Below are 18,015 nucleotides of genomic sequence, written 5' to 3'. Positions count from 1 at the left end.
GGTGTGGGGTATGTGGGGAGCCGGGGGTCCAAACTTTGGGGGTAAGTGAGGCTCACTTCCCTGACCTCTATGGCCGCCACCTTCCGTGCCTCCGCCAAGGAGGGGTTCTCACCGCGTGAGTCAGAGGGCAACCCCGGCCATACACTCTATCCTTTAGTAGCTCCTGCTTTTTATCTTACTCAAATTGAAACTGGGCTCTATTTCCAGCTCCCTATTCTATTATTTCTTTTCCAGGTTCTTGAGCGCAAGAGCCTATTCCTCCTGCACGACTGCCGGTCCACAGAGCCTATCATAGGCTCTGCTGGGCCAATCTATCTTATGTTTTTTCTGGTTCCTGAGGCTGCTGAATAGCCTTCCTTCGAGGTCCCTCTCTCCTCTGGCCAAGAAGGCGCCCGGCGGTCGGGAACCTCTTTCCTTTCCTATCCTATCCGTTGAGGCCACTCCTCCAACTACCTCTCCAAGTAACAAACTTTCACTCCAACCCCAGCTCTCGCCCAGTGAATTTCCCTGAAGTACATTTTCAAAAGTGAGTATTGGAATTGCTGTTTGGTGTAACTTTAATGCTCTAGTAGACCATTTTTGGGATATAACCAAGTATTCCGGTTATCCTGCAGGTTCAGCTATGGGACAAGCCTATCGCATTGTGACACAGTTGCACTTAAAGCCTATCTTTTCGATTTTTCTGAGGTCCAGTAGGTCTAGAAGGATAACGTTGTCTTCCTCTCCCTTACTCACTTTCAGCCTATTGATTATTTCAAACAACTGCACAGATCCAGGACAGTGTGTAATAAAATAAAATTTTTATAAAGACTGGATGCAAACACAATGCAGTTATCTTCTTTACCATGTAGTGTGACAGACAGAAAAGTGGGTCAGTTGAATAGTTAGATTAAATGTATAATTTAAACTGTTGTAATACTTAAGTGGTACTAGATCCTGTACTTTATAGAATGTAACAGTTTAAAAACAGATCCATTATATTCATAATAAATATATAAATATCCCACTGCATCCCACTGTCATGCGCTAGAGTTGTATACTCCATTCGCTGGATGATTTTGGACTTAAAGAAGCACATATCATTTATCATCAGTGTGACACAAACATATTGTAAAATAAATAAATAAATAAATAAATAAAAAATAGTAATTCAATACAAATACAAAACTATGACATACACATATCTACATTCTATAAAGTTAAATATTTCAGACTATCCAGAGCATGCAGCCACAATGTTTGTAAAAATCACAAGTTTTGTCATCAATTTAACTTTTAGCATCTGACCTAAAATCTCTGCTGCTGTCAACAAAGAGTGGCGTAGCTTGAAGAGAATCTTCCCACTGATGTTTATTTTTTTTTGTGAGCATCTTTTCGTAAAGCTTTCCACGTAACTTGAGTAACTTCTAACCACTCTCTACAGTGCGTATGTAATGTATGTACTGCATGTACATTAGGAGGATGCAATGCTTTGGACTGCTTTAGTTACAAAAGTGAATGAATGCATGTACAAGTTTTAAATGTTCATAGTAAAACTAAAAAGTTAACCGGACTATAGCCAAATGCAATCTAAAACATCTAGAGTAGGCTAGAAGTGTTTGATACATCTGGTGAAGAATGGTGCAAAATCAAGGCATTTATAGCATCTTGTTCACCTGGTATAGTGTGATGGACAGATATACACAGAGACAGACAGACTGGGTTTGAATGAGGTCCCTAATGGATTAAATTGCAGTTAAAGGATATTTTTGGAGACATTTATTATTATTATTATTATTATTATTATTTATTATTATTATTATTATTATTATTATTCATAAACACACATTTTGGTTTAAATTAATATAAAAACAGATAAACAATAAAGAATACAACAATCTGTAAATAAGGTATAAAAAAGAGGTGTTTTTATGGATTTGCCTTGACCCCATACCTTCTCCCAAAACAAAGCAACACCTTTGTGAATTGCCTGCTAGCAAAATTAAGACAACTAGACCTTTTGATTGACTTGCGATGGTACTTCATGTGATTTTTTAAAATTTTTATAAAGGTGTCAAGCAATCTGTAAAACTTTTCTAGGGAAATGTTAAGTAAATTAGATCACTCACCATCATACCAAGAAGTATGCTAATATTGTTTAAAAAGTACTGTAGCTGCATGCACGTAAATATTATAAAACGACATGCACTCTAAAATTAAGAGACTGAAACATCAGAAACAGAAAACAGTGCTCCAACCTTGAATATGAGAGACCAACTTTTCCCCTCTGGCAGTTACAAACTGTTTAGATACAACTAATTCAATCAGCTGTAATGCTTGAAAGGTTGACATAAATTGTTAAAACAAGAACAGATTACTTTTACTTTTAAAAGACATCTGATGTAACTTTTAATTTCTGATGGTAATGTCTGGATGTTGGAATGAATTAAGCAGTAATTAGGCTTCAGACTGCTTGACAGCAAGGGGAAAAAATGGAATGATGTGCTTCATCAAGGGAGCATTTGCATCTGGGTATTTTAACAAATATGAAACCATGTGCTAAAAAATCAGTTTCATCTGTTAAAATTTTACTTTCAGGATGACTTATTTATATTGTTTTTGACCACAGTTGGAATAGGGGTAAATTAAAAACAAAACAACAAAAAAAAACCACTGCAATTAATTCCTGCCATTACAAAATGGTAGTGTGGCAAACTGCCCGTCCCTGTGTGTATTTTGTGTTGTATGTTGTGTGTTAATCTTGGTGTGTAGTCATTGGTACACGGGATATAAACGGGTCTGTGTAACACGAGTATTTAAAATGTATATTTTTTATTTAGGCACGAGGATTGCACAGCACTTCACATGCAAGTAAAAAGTAATAATATATGAGCACTGGGAATTGCACTTTATTAATTCACGTGCAGTTGTACCGCGACTCGAATTTAATGATTGATTAGCAATCGAGTCTCGGTTCAGCTGCATAAAAGCAACATGTTTTCACTCACTCGGGGTTGTGTGTTCGGTGAGAGGAGAACGGGATTGGAGACGGAGGTAATAATAATTGTAATAATAATAATAGTAATGGTTCAAATAGAAGCTCACCGTGTTTGTTTAGTGTTAGTCCATTTTGTTTCATCTCTTTGTTTTGGCTACCAGTGCCGTGTCCTGTGTTTTATTTGTCTTGCAATCTTTAATTTTCTGTCTGTCTGTTCATTATTAAATGCTGAGCGAGACCATTCACTCAGCTCCACCAAACTCCACCTCTCTTTGTTTATTTCCTGGTTTAGTTTCTGGTCTGACGTCCCCCACTCCAGCCGTCTTTGTGATAGGTAGACATTTAGAAATTACATTTTCACCCATGAATATGTATCTTTTACCATTTTGTTATTATTATTTTTTTTTTTTTTCAAATTCCTGAGTGTGTTACCAGTCTTCCATATTTCAGCCAATTTGTGGACAAAGGAAGTCTGACTGTTTGTATCTCAAACTTACATGTGTATAGTGTGGATGTAGGTGAATTTCTTTCTCATAATGCTGATTGCTCTAATTTCTGTATTTTTAGAGCGATGGTTAACGATGTCACTGACATACTTACTAAAATTATATCTTCATGATATGGTAGCACTTTAATGGCTCAGGCATTATTTTGTAACCCTATACATAACATGTAAATACATTTTATTAAAACAATCCGGTCTGATAAGAAAAGTGAAAAATGGTAGACAATACTCACTGGCAAATTTTATTTTTAAAAGGCAAAAGTTTAAGGAAATGCCATTTCTCAATCATGCATCAACAGGAACTTTTTTGCTTGTTCTTTGCATTTTTAACTGGCATCTACCTGTTATTTAAACTTTCTCTTTAACTATAAAGTCTAATTGTAATGTATCAAATTACATAAACACAGCTGTGTTCAGATTTTTCAAAGAAAAATGTATTTAGTAATTATTGGGTTAAGACTGATAATAAGCTACATGCATGATGACAAGTTAATTTATCTGACCAGTACTAACCATAGTAAGTGATCATTATTTTAAACTATTAATGCATCATTTTATCAAGGTGATGGTCCAAGCTTACCCCCACCCATGATCACATTATTCTCTCAGGATCACGGAATTCTTTAGAATGCAGCAAAACAGCACTTGGTAGTGTTTACAGGTAGAAATATGTATTATGGCACTGAATACTTCACATAAATTACAACTATAACTAATAGGTTGTTCATATAATGATTGACAATCCCGCTCTGACACCAATGTGATGACCACAGTTCCTGCAAGCAGGGGTTTCTCACAGGCGGAGGTCAGACGCAAACCAGGGACCTCCTACTTTAAAGCATAGCGCTGATACCGCTGTAGAAAAGAGCCGGGCTCCCTTCCAGGAGCAGATATCGTGTTTATGTCTTCATGTTTTAGATTGCGTCACCTACCAGCCCTGGCCCCTACACCCGTGTACGCTACGCTCTCCCCTGTCTGCCCTTGGACTTGCTCACTAGGCTACAAGCTTCCAAGTGTATGTCGGGGTACCTGCATCTCACTCTGCCACCAGCTGTAATGGGGGTAAGCTCAGATCATCACCCCGTCACAGTCATGTACTGTATTAACTTATTTTAAAAAATCAGGAAATAGGCATGCGGATTTGCAATGTGGCATTTCAATAAATAAACATGTTAACTGGAATTTAAAATATGACAAAATCGAACATTGGGTTTAAAAATATTATGGGCCGATTTAAAAAAAGTTAACGTCTTATGTCTGTTTTCTTGTTGTTGTTGTGTTTTTTTTTTAACACTTTAACAGCTTGGGTTTATCACCGAAAGGGGAAATTATCACAATAGAGCCTGGGTTTGTCCATGGTCCAGAGACAGACTGCTGAAGGTTATCTTATCATGGTGTCCTCCCAGTTGAGTCATGCACCATGCTTGAAGGAGCATGAGTCTTGCTCTTATCAATCACCACACTCTTTAGACAAGAATCTTCCAATTCTCCTTTGTAGTCTTCCTATACTATTGTACACCAAGAACCTCACCCAGCAGATACATACATATTTTCATGCAATAAAAATGTGCTTATTATTTTCAGGTTATGTTTTACCCAGATAAGCTGTTGTCTGAATTATGTGTACGACTGTGGTTCTTGAGTGGTCTTTGTATCTCTGGCATTTCCCCTATTACCAAATAATAACTAAATCAATATTATAAGCCATTTCAAATGATGAAATCAATCACCGCAAGTAATGGGTCAAATTGTTGTTATAGGCTGTCAGTGATAAGATCAATTTAGGGAAGGTTAGTACTGCCTTGTGTTTTCATTAACGTTGTTAACAGTTGTATCTGACAGAGTTATTGTAATTATCTGTGAATCAGGCTCATACCATAGTGTTTGCCAACTGTTAGTGAATCAAGTTAACCGTTTTACTGACAGCATGCCCTAGGCAGCAACAGTAGATGGATTTAGGAGATAATTTCAAACTGTGCTAAATCTCCATCCATGTGGACGTTCTTTTGTGTCAAATACTGCTCCCTTTATTTTTGTATGTGCTTTAGTCCTGTCAGGTTTCTATTAAGGTTGTAAGGACATTTCTTTAGGTTCAATGTGTAAACAGGACATGAAATGAGGCATGTCTCAGCAAATCAAGTGGGTTTCTGGAATTCTGAGAATAGCATTCCTTCATCAAACCAGTGGTATTTTCTTTATTCTCACCTAGAAAGCTAACGCTAACACTGTAAAGTATAGTGTGTGTGTGTGTGTGCGTGTGTGTATGTGTGTGTATATATATATATATATATATATATATATTATATATGATATATATATATATATACGCGTGTCCCTTTAAATAACCATGTCAAATGCAATAAATAGGCCTAGTTTCTCTGCAGTGGGATAAATAGAAGATGTATCTACGTTAATATTATTGTAATTATTAGCGTAACATTTAGTTGAAGACACTGCATTGCACAAGTAGAAACAGCACAGAATTTGTTTTGCCCAGGTCTAGACCCTTTGAAAGTATGCAATTTGGCTCAACCAACAATAACCCAGAGATGCCAAGTAACTAGCTGACTGTTTTTTAAGCTGATTTTAAGAAAACTACAGTAAGGTGTCAGTTTGTGACAAATGGCTGGGCTGATAAAATAGTCAGGAAGTCAGTAGGTGGTTGAAAGGTGCTGAATATGTTCCACGTAGCAAAAAAGTGGTATTGCTGTTAGTCACCTCACAAAAAATACAAAACCACAGTCTGCAACTGTTAACCTGTTAAACACACACACACACACACACACACACACACACACACACACACACACACACACACACACACACACACACACATCAGGGGTCAAATGGAAAAGAATGAAAAGGCAGCTTTATGTCTTTTCAAAGGCCAATTAATGGCTGGCTCACAATCCATATGAAAAGCAGTAAAAAAAAAGAGCTATACTGTAGACAATACAAAGTAATATTTGCATACTTACAGTTCCAGAAGAATGGTGAGAATCTTGTTTTGGAATTTCCAAAACTGTATTTAACATTCATCATCCTGCACTCTTACTCTTTAGCCCTTCAGAGTGATTTTGACACAGTCTCTTTACAGCTGAACAGTGCAGAGGCTGAAAATACTGGACTAGGAAACCATATTACCTACCGGTAGTTGTCATATAAAAAGTTATGACAATAATAATGTGCACATGCTTGTACTTTACCAACAAATTTACTTTAACAAATTGTTCTTTGTTTTATCCATTGGGCGTTGTTTGGTTTGTCTCAAGAGGGTATAATCAATCTTGTCAAGCTGTACTCAGTCAAGATTTTCACCACCTAGGAAAAATCACTTATTACAATAACATTTTAATGACAGATTACTTGAGTAAAGCTATATGCCATTGTGACAGTGCAGCTATTACGGTCAAGTAGGCAAGCACTTTCATGTGATTTAGTCCTGGGTAGATTTTACAATGGACAGTTGACAGCAATTCACACCAATTACCATCACTTGGTAAATTTTGGGTTTTAGAAATACCTCGGAAATACTGTATGGACAGGACAAGACTGGCGTATTAAGCAGCAAGACCACACGCAATTAACACAAATACCCTTATACTGTATATCACTCACCACACATAAACTGCCTAGTCTAATAACGCAAAATTGCTTACCAGGTAATTACTATTATAAACATAATAGTTATTAGTTAAATAATAACTGTTTTATATTGTTTATAACATCCTTTATAATGCACTTATTGATGAATTATTGACTATTAAAAACATCCTTAAACTAAAGTGTTTCCTTTTTTACCATCTTGTGTAAAAATAAAATGGCGGAGGATAACAGTAACTAAAATATAACTATGTATTTTCTCCTCCATAGAATACCACATTGGAGCAGACATCTAGCCTTCAATGTATTGTTTGTTTAAACAGTTGACACAACACAAAAACCCATGTTACGGAAAATTACAATTTTGCTAAATCTTGTGGTTATTACACAAAAAAAAATCAAAGTAGGTACAGTATCTAAAATATTAATGTTGCTGCTAGGAAACGATAACAGGCAAGTCTACACTACACTACACTAAGTTATCTGACACATACTCTCAGCATTTAAACTATTGTATAAAATGATTTTAAAGGTTTATGTGCTAGAAGTCATTTTTCTTCATTGTGTTCCTAGCACAACAGGCAGTGTATGATAAACCTGCCTGTCTCTCTTTTATATGAGTTAATCTAAAGGTAATTATATTACTACCTCAAAGATCACTGTTAGTCTGATTCCTATATAAGCTTCTTTGTCACTATTTGTGTACCACATACATACATTATATATACAGGTTTTCCTACAGAACTGTAGCTTCAGCAATTTTGATCACTATACGCATCAGATGCTTAACTCGAATTGAGGGTCGTGAAATCCTATTACTTTATTTTTTTACAAATCATGTCACGTTAAATTTTAATGACCATCATTTAAATTGTTATCCCATGGGATGAACGGGTGTAAAGGGTGATGTATTATAATATATATTATTATTAGCTATTATATTATTAATATTATTTGTGATTATTATTATAAGGTTTTCCAAAAAACGAAATTTATCCCTCATGATGAGTACTACGACTAATATATATATATATATATATATATATATTATATATATATATATATATATACAGTGCCTTGTAAAAGTATTCAGACCCCTGACCAATTCTCTCATATTACTGAATTACAAATGGTACATTGAAATTTCATTCTGTTTGATGTTTTATTTTTAAACACTGAAACTCAAAATCAATTATTGTAAGGTGACATTGGTTTTATGTTGGGAAATATTTTTAAGAAAAATAAAAAACTGAAATATCTTGCTTGCATAAGTATTCAACCCCTGTGCTGTGGAAGCTCCCAGTTTGCACCGATGAAAGAAATTGCCCTAACGAGGACACAATTACCTTACCATTGGCCTCCACCTGTGAACCATTAAAGTTGCTGTCACATTTTCTGGATAAAAACCCCACTGTTGAAGGATCATTGGTAAGGCTGTGAATCTGAAGGAAAATGAAGACCAAAGAGCATTCTACAGAAGTTAGAGATAAAGTAATACAAATGCATAGATTAGGGAAAGGTTACAAAATAATATCCAAGTGTTTGGATATCCCAGTGAGCACAGTTGGATCAATAATCAGGAAGTGGAAGCTGCATCACACCACCCAGGCACTGCCAAGAAAAGGCCATCCCTCAAAACTCAGCGCTCAAACAAGAAGGAGACTTGTGAGAGAAGCCACAGAGAGGCCAACAATCACTTTGAAGGAGCTACAGAGTTCAGTGGCTGGGAGTGGAGTAATGGTGCACCAGTCAACCATATCAAGAGCTCTGCATAACACTGGCCTGTATGGGAGGGTGGCAAGAAAGAAGCCGTTACTCAAAAAGTACCATCTGAAAGCACGTCTGGAGTTTGCCAGAAAGCATGAGAGTGACCCAGCTGCGATGTGGGAAAAGCTTTTGTGGTCAGATGAGACCAAGATATAGCTTTTTGGCCAAAACTCAAAGTGCTATGTATGGCACAAACCTAACACTGCCCATGCCTCAAGACACACCATCCCTACAGTGAAGTATGGTGGTGGCAGCATCATGCTGTGGGGATGCTTCTCATCAGCAGGGACTGGGCATCTTATTACAATTGAAGGAAGAATGGATGGAGCAAAATACAGGAAAATACTGCAAGAGAATCTGCTTCAGTCCACTAAAAAACTGAAGCTTGGGAGGAAATTCACCTTTCAGCAGGACAATGATCCCCAAGCACAAGGCCAAAGCAACATTGGAGTGGCTCAAGAACAAAAAGGTGAATGTCCTACAGTGGCCCAGTCAAAGTCTTGATTTCAGTCCCATTGAGAATCTGTGGCACTATTTGAAAATTGCAGTCCACAAGCGTCGTCCAACCAACCTGAACAACCTGGAGCAAATCTGCCAAGAAGAATGGGCCAAAATCACTCCGACACTGTGTGCAAAGCTGGCACATACTTACCCCAAAAGACTTAAAGCAGCGAAAGGTGGCTCTACCAAATATTAATGTGTGGGGGTTGAATACTTATGCAAGCAAGATATTTCAGTTTTTTATTTTTCTTAAAAATATTTCCCAACATAAAACCAATGTCACCTTACAATAATTGATTCTGAGTTTAAGTGTTTACAAATAAAATATCGAACAGAACAAAATTTAAATGTACCATTTGTAATTCAGTAATATGAGAGAATTGGTCAGGGGTCTGAATACTTTTGTAAGGCACTGTATATATATATAAATCCCATTGGAGATTCATTGATTTCTTCCTCTGTCATTTTGTTTTAAATATCTATAAATTATTCAATTAATAGGGTTGAAACAGACTAATTAATTATTTTGTTGTGGAACTGTTTTCATGTGTTGTTTTTTTTTTTTTTTTTTTTAAACTTCTCTCAGGGTTCTCAGAGCAAGCTATAGGTTTTTGATAATTAAAATTCTGATGACCCTACATGGAAATAGATTGGGGGGGGGGGGGGGGGGGGGGGGGGGGGTTTAAAATAATAATAAAAAAAAACATACTGTAATTAAAAGGGGGCAAAAGACAGGTTTGTCACTTGAATTGAAACTAACATTGAAACTCATTCGCTCTCTTAATTGAATATGATTTTTATTTTCATGTTTGATGTTTGATGTTTCAGTGAAAAAGTTAATTGAATTGGTCCCTAATTTATTAATTGTAGTACTTTAATACACAATCTTCTCTGCGAAGTAGCTTTCCTCCTTCTCACATTGATTGTCTCTCTGTTCCTAGATTTGAGATTGACAGCCATCACTGCCAAATTGCAACTGGGATCTGATTTAATGCGCGTTATACTCTCAGCAAATGGACAAAATCCTAATGGATCTTACCAGAATGAAATGAAAAGGCCATGTTTTATTAAAAAGATAATACCTAGTGAACTTTTTTTACTTTTATCTTGAACCGAGCAGGAGAATAAATACATCACTTAATAGACAAAAAGTGTGTTTGTTTTCGTTAGTCAGTCACAGCAGCCACACATGCTTGTTGTCAACTGAAATAGTCTCAGCTTTACAGAATGTCATAAAATTGGCCCCACATGTTGTTCTCAGCATGCAATGTAACAACCACATACAAGAACATAAGAAATTTTCCAAACGAGAGGAGGCCATTCGGCTGTTAGGGTGTATATATAAAGACTTATTAGTTTTAGCCACTAAAACAAGAAACTTGAAATGGGGATTAATCTAACTAACCACCAAGACTTCTCAGTTCTTGCCAAAACTGTAACATCAAACACAAACAATATTGTTCTGGGCCACTGTGGGGTTTCAATCTAGCAAGTGCTTACCTAATTACTATCTCTCAGTTTAAAAATGATTCATATAATATAGTTATTACTGTTGTTATTATGGGGCAAATGGGAGCCATGATCGTACCGCCGTATAACCTGTGCGGCAGTATAAAGGGCTGCCTTATAAGGAAGTACAGTGTGTGTGTGTGTGTGTGTGTGGTCTGGAATTTCTTTGTTGGGTTCCTCTATGCTCTTTGTAAAAAATACTCCCCTTATCTGAAGGACAAGTAAAGCACTTTAAATGGTGTGGTTTTTGACAATTTTATTTTATAATGGAAAATTATGTAAATATAAAACGTGACACCTTTTTAACTTCAGAATTCACAAAATATTAGAATACATTTCATAATTTGACAGGAATTAAGGCACAGATGAAAATGCACTAGCAAATCAAGAATACACAATCATAGCATAGGTACTATTGCCTCCAACCACAACAATACATTATAGTATTATACAAAAAATAAAATGTGTTTTCATGTGAAATGATATTGACTCAACATATTGTTGAAGCCAACTATTACATTCTTGTAGAATTAGCAGGGAAATCTGGTTCCATCTAAGCAGGTGCGCCCCAGAAATCTTTCACATGGTACACACCGACATTCGGAGCAGGATTTTCAAACACCACTGTATTGTACCGAACTCGTGGTGCAGTAACAAGAGCTTTAGTAGCAAGTGATTTTCAAACGAAATGTGTTCATTAAATCAATCCGTTAATACTTTGAAACAGAGTCAATGAAGTCGTTAATAAAAGCATTTCTCATTAAATAGATTAGGGGAACTCATTAATCAAAATGCATGTTAACAAGATCACGATGCCTTGTCCTGCGTGATGCCCCTGTGTGTGTTAACCGATGTTCGTAACAATACGTTACAAAACACATTTTTAGCAGCTGCGTCCGACGATGGTTCTAGTTGGATTTTTAGTTGGACTGGAGTTTTACACTTCAACCTTTGTAATGTCAAATTTTTCTTATTCGTACTGTGATTGGCTGCAAAGACCACAGGGCTAGCCAGTGATTGGATAATGTCTTCTTGGGCGGGTTTTAATTGTACACAGTTTTCTAGTATCTTTGCAAATCCTTCAAACCACATGGCATAAAAAATTTAAACTATGTATGACAATATCAGTCCTATTGAAAGGTACAAAAAAAATTGTTGCGCAACATCTGTTTTGTACTACAGCCAACTGTGAACAGTAGATAAGAAGCCTTACAACCAACAGGAAGATCAATAGTTGATAGTCAAAGCTAATAAATGTAATATTGTATTGAGTAATATTGCTATGTCAGATCACAGATTTTTCTTGTTTCTATCCTTTGCGTTTTTTGAGGTGTTGTTTTTGTCTTAACTATACACAACACTGGTGGTATTTTAGACACTGGTGTAGCTATTTAAATAGTCAGCATAATAAAACCTCTACTCTAGTTAACACAGTGCTGAACCTGCTATTGCAAGCGCCAAATGACATTTGACCTGCCATTTCAAGCATTTCTACAGTATGTCTACCCAAATGCATTTCTTGAGGTTAGGCCAGTGCAGTTTCTGGTAATAAACAATAAAGTGACACTTACTGTTTATGTCTATTTAAATGTTAATTGAATATTATAAATACATCCAATCAAGCGGCATTTCAGTGTACGGTATGCCACTATATGTCACAAACAAATCCCTTTCCTGATATCAACTGTACCATATTGATTTGCTACCTTACTTAATTTTCAATATCACTGCAGTTGATGTCACCTGCATGAAAAAAATCATACCATCTCGGAATTCCTTTCAACTGCAAAATCAATTCAAAACTGTCACACAATCACATAACCCAGTTAATGAATTTTGTTTTCTTCTGTAACCTCATTGACACTAACATTTGAAGAGTTGTTAGGAATATAAACAATAATAGGTTTGAGTATTGTATACATTGCCAATAAAGCTGCATATGAGTGACAGGATGACTATTTGGGTTATGAAGACACTCAAGGCCTAACAGTTCATGTCTACTTCTACTTGAGATGATATTCCCTCTTACAAAGACATTAGTTATCCTAAAGTGTTATAGTAGATCTAGTAAACAGTCCCCTAATTTCAAAATAACTGCCAGAACCTGGACCTGGTGCGTCACGGGTGAATTTAAGTTGATTGGATGTGGATGCAGTACAAACAATAAACAAATACTGTACTGTACAAGCTAATGTCCTCTTTTTAATTGCAGTTTTGCCTCTGTAGACCAACTTTTGTTAAAATTTTCAAACATACCTGCCTCAATAATTTGTCTTTTTAAATGCCTTCAAAACTTTATAATTCCAGATCAAGCATTTCTTCTACCAAATTGCACTTAGTAAGTACGCTTAATATGAAAAATAGGTCATTTTGACAAAAATAAAATAATGATTGGCAGGCATATATTCTAATAACACAGACCTTTCCAAAGTACGTTAATAAAAACATATTTTATAACTGTAACATACTGTAGATTTTGTACAAATAAATTAAGAAGCAGAAAATGCAAGATTTACCTGAAAGACTGCAACTGCATTAAAAAAAAAAAAAAAAACTATTGATTTTCTAGTTTGTAACACTGGAAACCAATGAAGTTATTCCTAGTGCAATATGAAGTAATTATAGTGCAGTAGCAGCCTTTGTCTAAACATACAGCTTCCAGTTTTATTTATATTTCCTTGTTTTCATATATAAGTATACCAGCTATATATTAAGACTAAGAATAGCCTCTTACATTTACATACGTATGCGAAGAGATTAGAAGCATTCCAACCTCAAACTGCAGCCCGATTCCTACACGTTCTGCACACTAGTGTTCCACGAGCCCTGCTTGTTTTTTCTCCTGTAAAAATACAGCCAGATTGATAATTTTCTTTATCTGTATAGCCTCCACTACCATCTGACATTTAGTTTATTTGTTTATTTTAATTCTGAATACAGCTCCCCAAGGCTTTCCAGATCAAGTGGGTTGAAATACTTTTTTTTTTTTTTAAACCAAGGTAAACCGTGAACTGTGCTATGGAAAAATGGTCATGGTATCAAAACCATTGCAATGTATATCATGGGATACTGTGAAACTGGTATACCATAACATCCATATGAAAAGGGAACAATATTCTGTATTGCTTTACTGTCTTACTGATATATGTCAATGGTTAAATTACACATGCTGTGGAATGTAGGCAAAAAAAAAGGTTTTGTAGTGTTTCAGTTGGCAAGCATTCAGCAGAAGATATATATGCGAATAGAGCTTAAGAATTAGTTTGCAAAATATTGCAGTGCTTGGTATTTATAGTGGATTTATGATCTCCTTTCATCTGGTGAAATTGTTTAATCAACTTGAGGTTTCTAGAGAGTATGCCAAAGCAATATGTACAAAAGCTATGTATTTACTTACAAGCTACCGCTGGAAATTCAATCTAAAATTGCTTTTATATGTGAATTATGAGTATTTTGCGATGAGACAGTCTGTGTACTATATAGTAATAACATTGTTCTTTATCCCCCTAAAAATATACATTGTATTTCTTTATCACTACCACACAGTATGTCTTTCAGCAGTATAAGTAACCGATAATAGCAAATAGGTTACTCCCTCCCCCAACACCACTAGTTATCAACTACATGTGTCACTCCATGTTTTAAGAAAAAGCTCTTGTAAGGTGACACATATGAAGGTGTCTATGCTACACTTCTCACCCACTGAGGAACTGGCTTTTAACCAACTGAGAAATGGCCCTGAAAATAGCTGTTATATGACCTTAAAAAACAATACAACATTATTTTAAGAAATCAAACCTAAATTCATGGAACACACTGTGGATTTGCCTTGTTCCAATTTAAAATAATGTCAGCCCAAGGATGCAAGCCACTGTGGAAGAAATTGTTGAATAGACCATCTTACTAGGAAATGGACAGAATTAAAACCAGAAATGTTGTAAAACACTATTTAAAAAATATTTTCACCATTTAAAATTCGTAGGTGCTAAAAACCAAGTAAAAACTTTGCTTGTTATACTCGGTATGGATACCTGTTGGTTCAAAATGACAACCATTCCATTGTCTTCATCATGGATTACTGTATTTATATGCCTCGTTTCATTTCGCTAGAACAAATTAATTTACTCTGTAAGCATATCTGTATGGTTAAGTAACCTTTGAACCATACTGTACACACGGTGAGGCAAAGTCTTAAATAGCCAACTGCTTGCCATGTTAGATAAGATGCTCCCTCAGCCGCTCCCTATGTAGCGTCTCAGACCCTGCATTTTTTAATTACTTTGACATAATGCACAGCAAGGGCTGGGTGTGACTTGGGTGAGCTCATGGAACTCTCATGGCTACATCGCAATGCTTTTCCCAACTGTAACTTTAATATGTCCTTTGTGGGATAAAATGCGATTCCTTTCATTCAGAAATAGTCACGCAGTCCACGTTTCCATAAGAGTAAATGAATTTAAGTGCACAACATGCATCACTTTTGATCTAGGATACAGTTGTGATTACCATTAATTATTTTTTACTTACAAAATAAATACAAAAATGCTGATATGATTCAAGCCTTTTGAAGGACATTCACTCCTTCTTGCTCTGATCACCAATTCAATACATTATCACCATCTGGTGTTCAATATGAATATTTTATATGCAGTAAAATAAGTGAACATTTGTTTTAGGAACAGGTGTGCAATCAAATATAATAGCAGGTGGTCTCAAGATGAGTAACAGTGTTATGCAGGAAATTATTATTTGGCCAAAGTCTGGCAAATTTTATGATCATGTCTTTTAGTAGTAACAGTTTAAAAAATTATTAAAGAACTACATTTTCAGAATATAGAGTACATATGGCAGGATAATCACCCAACATCACAGAATAAATATGTATTATTATTATTATTATTATTATTATTAGATGATGATGACTACAAATCCCACAGAAACTGGATTTCCCCTATACGGTTTAAAAACGCCTAAAACTTTTTTTTTTTTTTTCCACTCTACTAATTGAACCAACTGTGCAATGTGGATGTTTATATAACAGCCACATTGCATATGTATCTCATTGTGTGAATACAGTGGGTGTGTGTGAAAATAACCGTTAGGCAAATATGCCTGGGATTTTAATTGATAAGATAAGTGGTTTACAGGCACGCTACATTAAACCCTGGGTTTACTGTGTATACATTTTTTGTAGATTCTTTTAAATGTGCAGATGATGTTAGCAGATTTAGGTTTCATTTCTTTTTATTAGCCATCAGTGAGCCATAGTGTCATAGTGCTGCACCAGGTCTCATCATATTGCTAAATATTTTGACGCTGTTTGGGATCTAACAGCCTTAAGTTTGCCTACAAAGTAATTTGATTTTACCCATATGTGTGGTTAATTGTGATAGTTTACACTGTGTGCAAAACACATGTAAGAAAAAAACTGACCAAAACCATTAGAAAACCCCTGTCTCCTGTACAAACAATATATTTCTTTGTACTCTACCTGGTCTGTAGTTACTTGATTTACAGCAGAGCAATTTACAACAGCATGGTTTTAGTAATATGGGCTATTGTTATAAAGGTGAGTGGTGTATGGAAGGAGTGAATGTCTAATCAGAAGTACAGTTCCAAATACAAGGGCTCTTTAATTACATCCTGACCCCATCTACAAGCAATGCTACGAGGGGTGCACATATCCAGGGCTGCAGTCCCAAAATAAACAGTTCAAAACACACAATAAACACCATTTCCAATTCTTGTAATCCACCCATGCTCCCAGTGCAGGGGAAAGTGAATCAGGGGTTCATGTTGGCTCTACGGCTTCAGCTCCATTAACGGAGCTGCGAACCCTTTGTACTGCAAAACTTCTTCCAGACTTGCAGCCTGATATCACCTGTCCAGTTCACTAAGTTTGGCGCACATTTCCATGTGAGTTCCACCAAGGGGTTAACTATGGTGGAATAATCTGTGATAAAGCAGCGATAATAGCCTGCTAACCCCAGTAGTGATCTCACCTGAGATTTTGTCTTTGGGATAGCAGTCTCCACTAGAGCCGGGACTTTAGCAGTGACTGACTATATTACCCATAATATAGTCATAAATATTGGGTTTCTTTCTTGGTGAATGCACAGTTACCCAGATTAGCCGTCAACCTCTCTTCCTTCAGAGACTATAGGATGGACAAAAGTCTAATAACGTGCTCCCTCCAGGTAGAGCTAAAAACCACCATATTGTTGATATAGACGGCTGCATATTTCTGATGGGGGTACAGGATCTGGTCCATCAGTCTCTGAAAGGTTGCAGGGGCTCCATGCAGTCCAAATGGCATGGTCGGAAAATGGAACAGCCCATCTGAGGTAGAAAAAACAGTTTTCTTCCACGAGATAGGAGATCCAAAGTTTAGATGAACCTTTCCTTTCCCAGTCTGTCGAGGAGCTTGTCTGTTCTGGGAATAGCATCGAACTTGGAGGTCGCATTCACCTTATGAAAATCCACACAGAAACAAGTGGTGCCGTCCTTCTTAGAAACCATCACTATAGGACTGCACCATTCGTGCCAGGAAGGCTGAATGACTCCCAGCTTGAGCACTGCCCTCACCTCCTTGCGGACTGCATCCTGCTGATTTTCCAGGATCTGGTATGGGCTCTCCTATATTCTGACCCCTGGCAGAGTAATAATAGCATGTTGGATAATGTTACTTCTACCGGGCACATCAGAAAAATATCACCATACCATTTCATCAACTTCTACAACTCCTGTTTCTGGCCAAAGAACAACTGTTCCCCCATCGGAATGTTACCTATCACCTAAGTGGTTGACACCAGGGCCAAAATCCTCTTCCGGTTAGTCCGCAGGTATGAACACGGCCTCTCGTTCTTCACAGGTTTTCAATAAAATGAAATGTTATTTCCGTGATCGGGTTAGCTAATTTCATAATTTACCTTGCCAATGGCTGGAATCACCTCATACACGTTTTGAATAGTTATACGTTTCCATCTTTTTAACCATTGTAAGTTCCATATTTTCAACACTTGAACAATCCACATTTTGAACAGTTGTAAGTTCCACCCTTTGAAGTTATAAGTTTCATCCTTTGAGCTTTTGAACACTTTTTTAAATATAGTCCTATTTTGCATCTTGTCTGTGATATTTGCGCTCCAAATAT

Source organism: Polyodon spathula, chromosome 4 (genome assembly GCF_017654505.1).
Source record: "Polyodon spathula isolate WHYD16114869_AA chromosome 4, ASM1765450v1, whole genome shotgun sequence".
NCBI classification, from domain to species: domain Eukaryota; kingdom Metazoa; phylum Chordata; class Actinopteri; order Acipenseriformes; family Polyodontidae; genus Polyodon; species Polyodon spathula.
The sequence above is the reverse complement of the archived record's forward strand: the minus strand, read 5'-3'. Positions refer to the sequence as shown.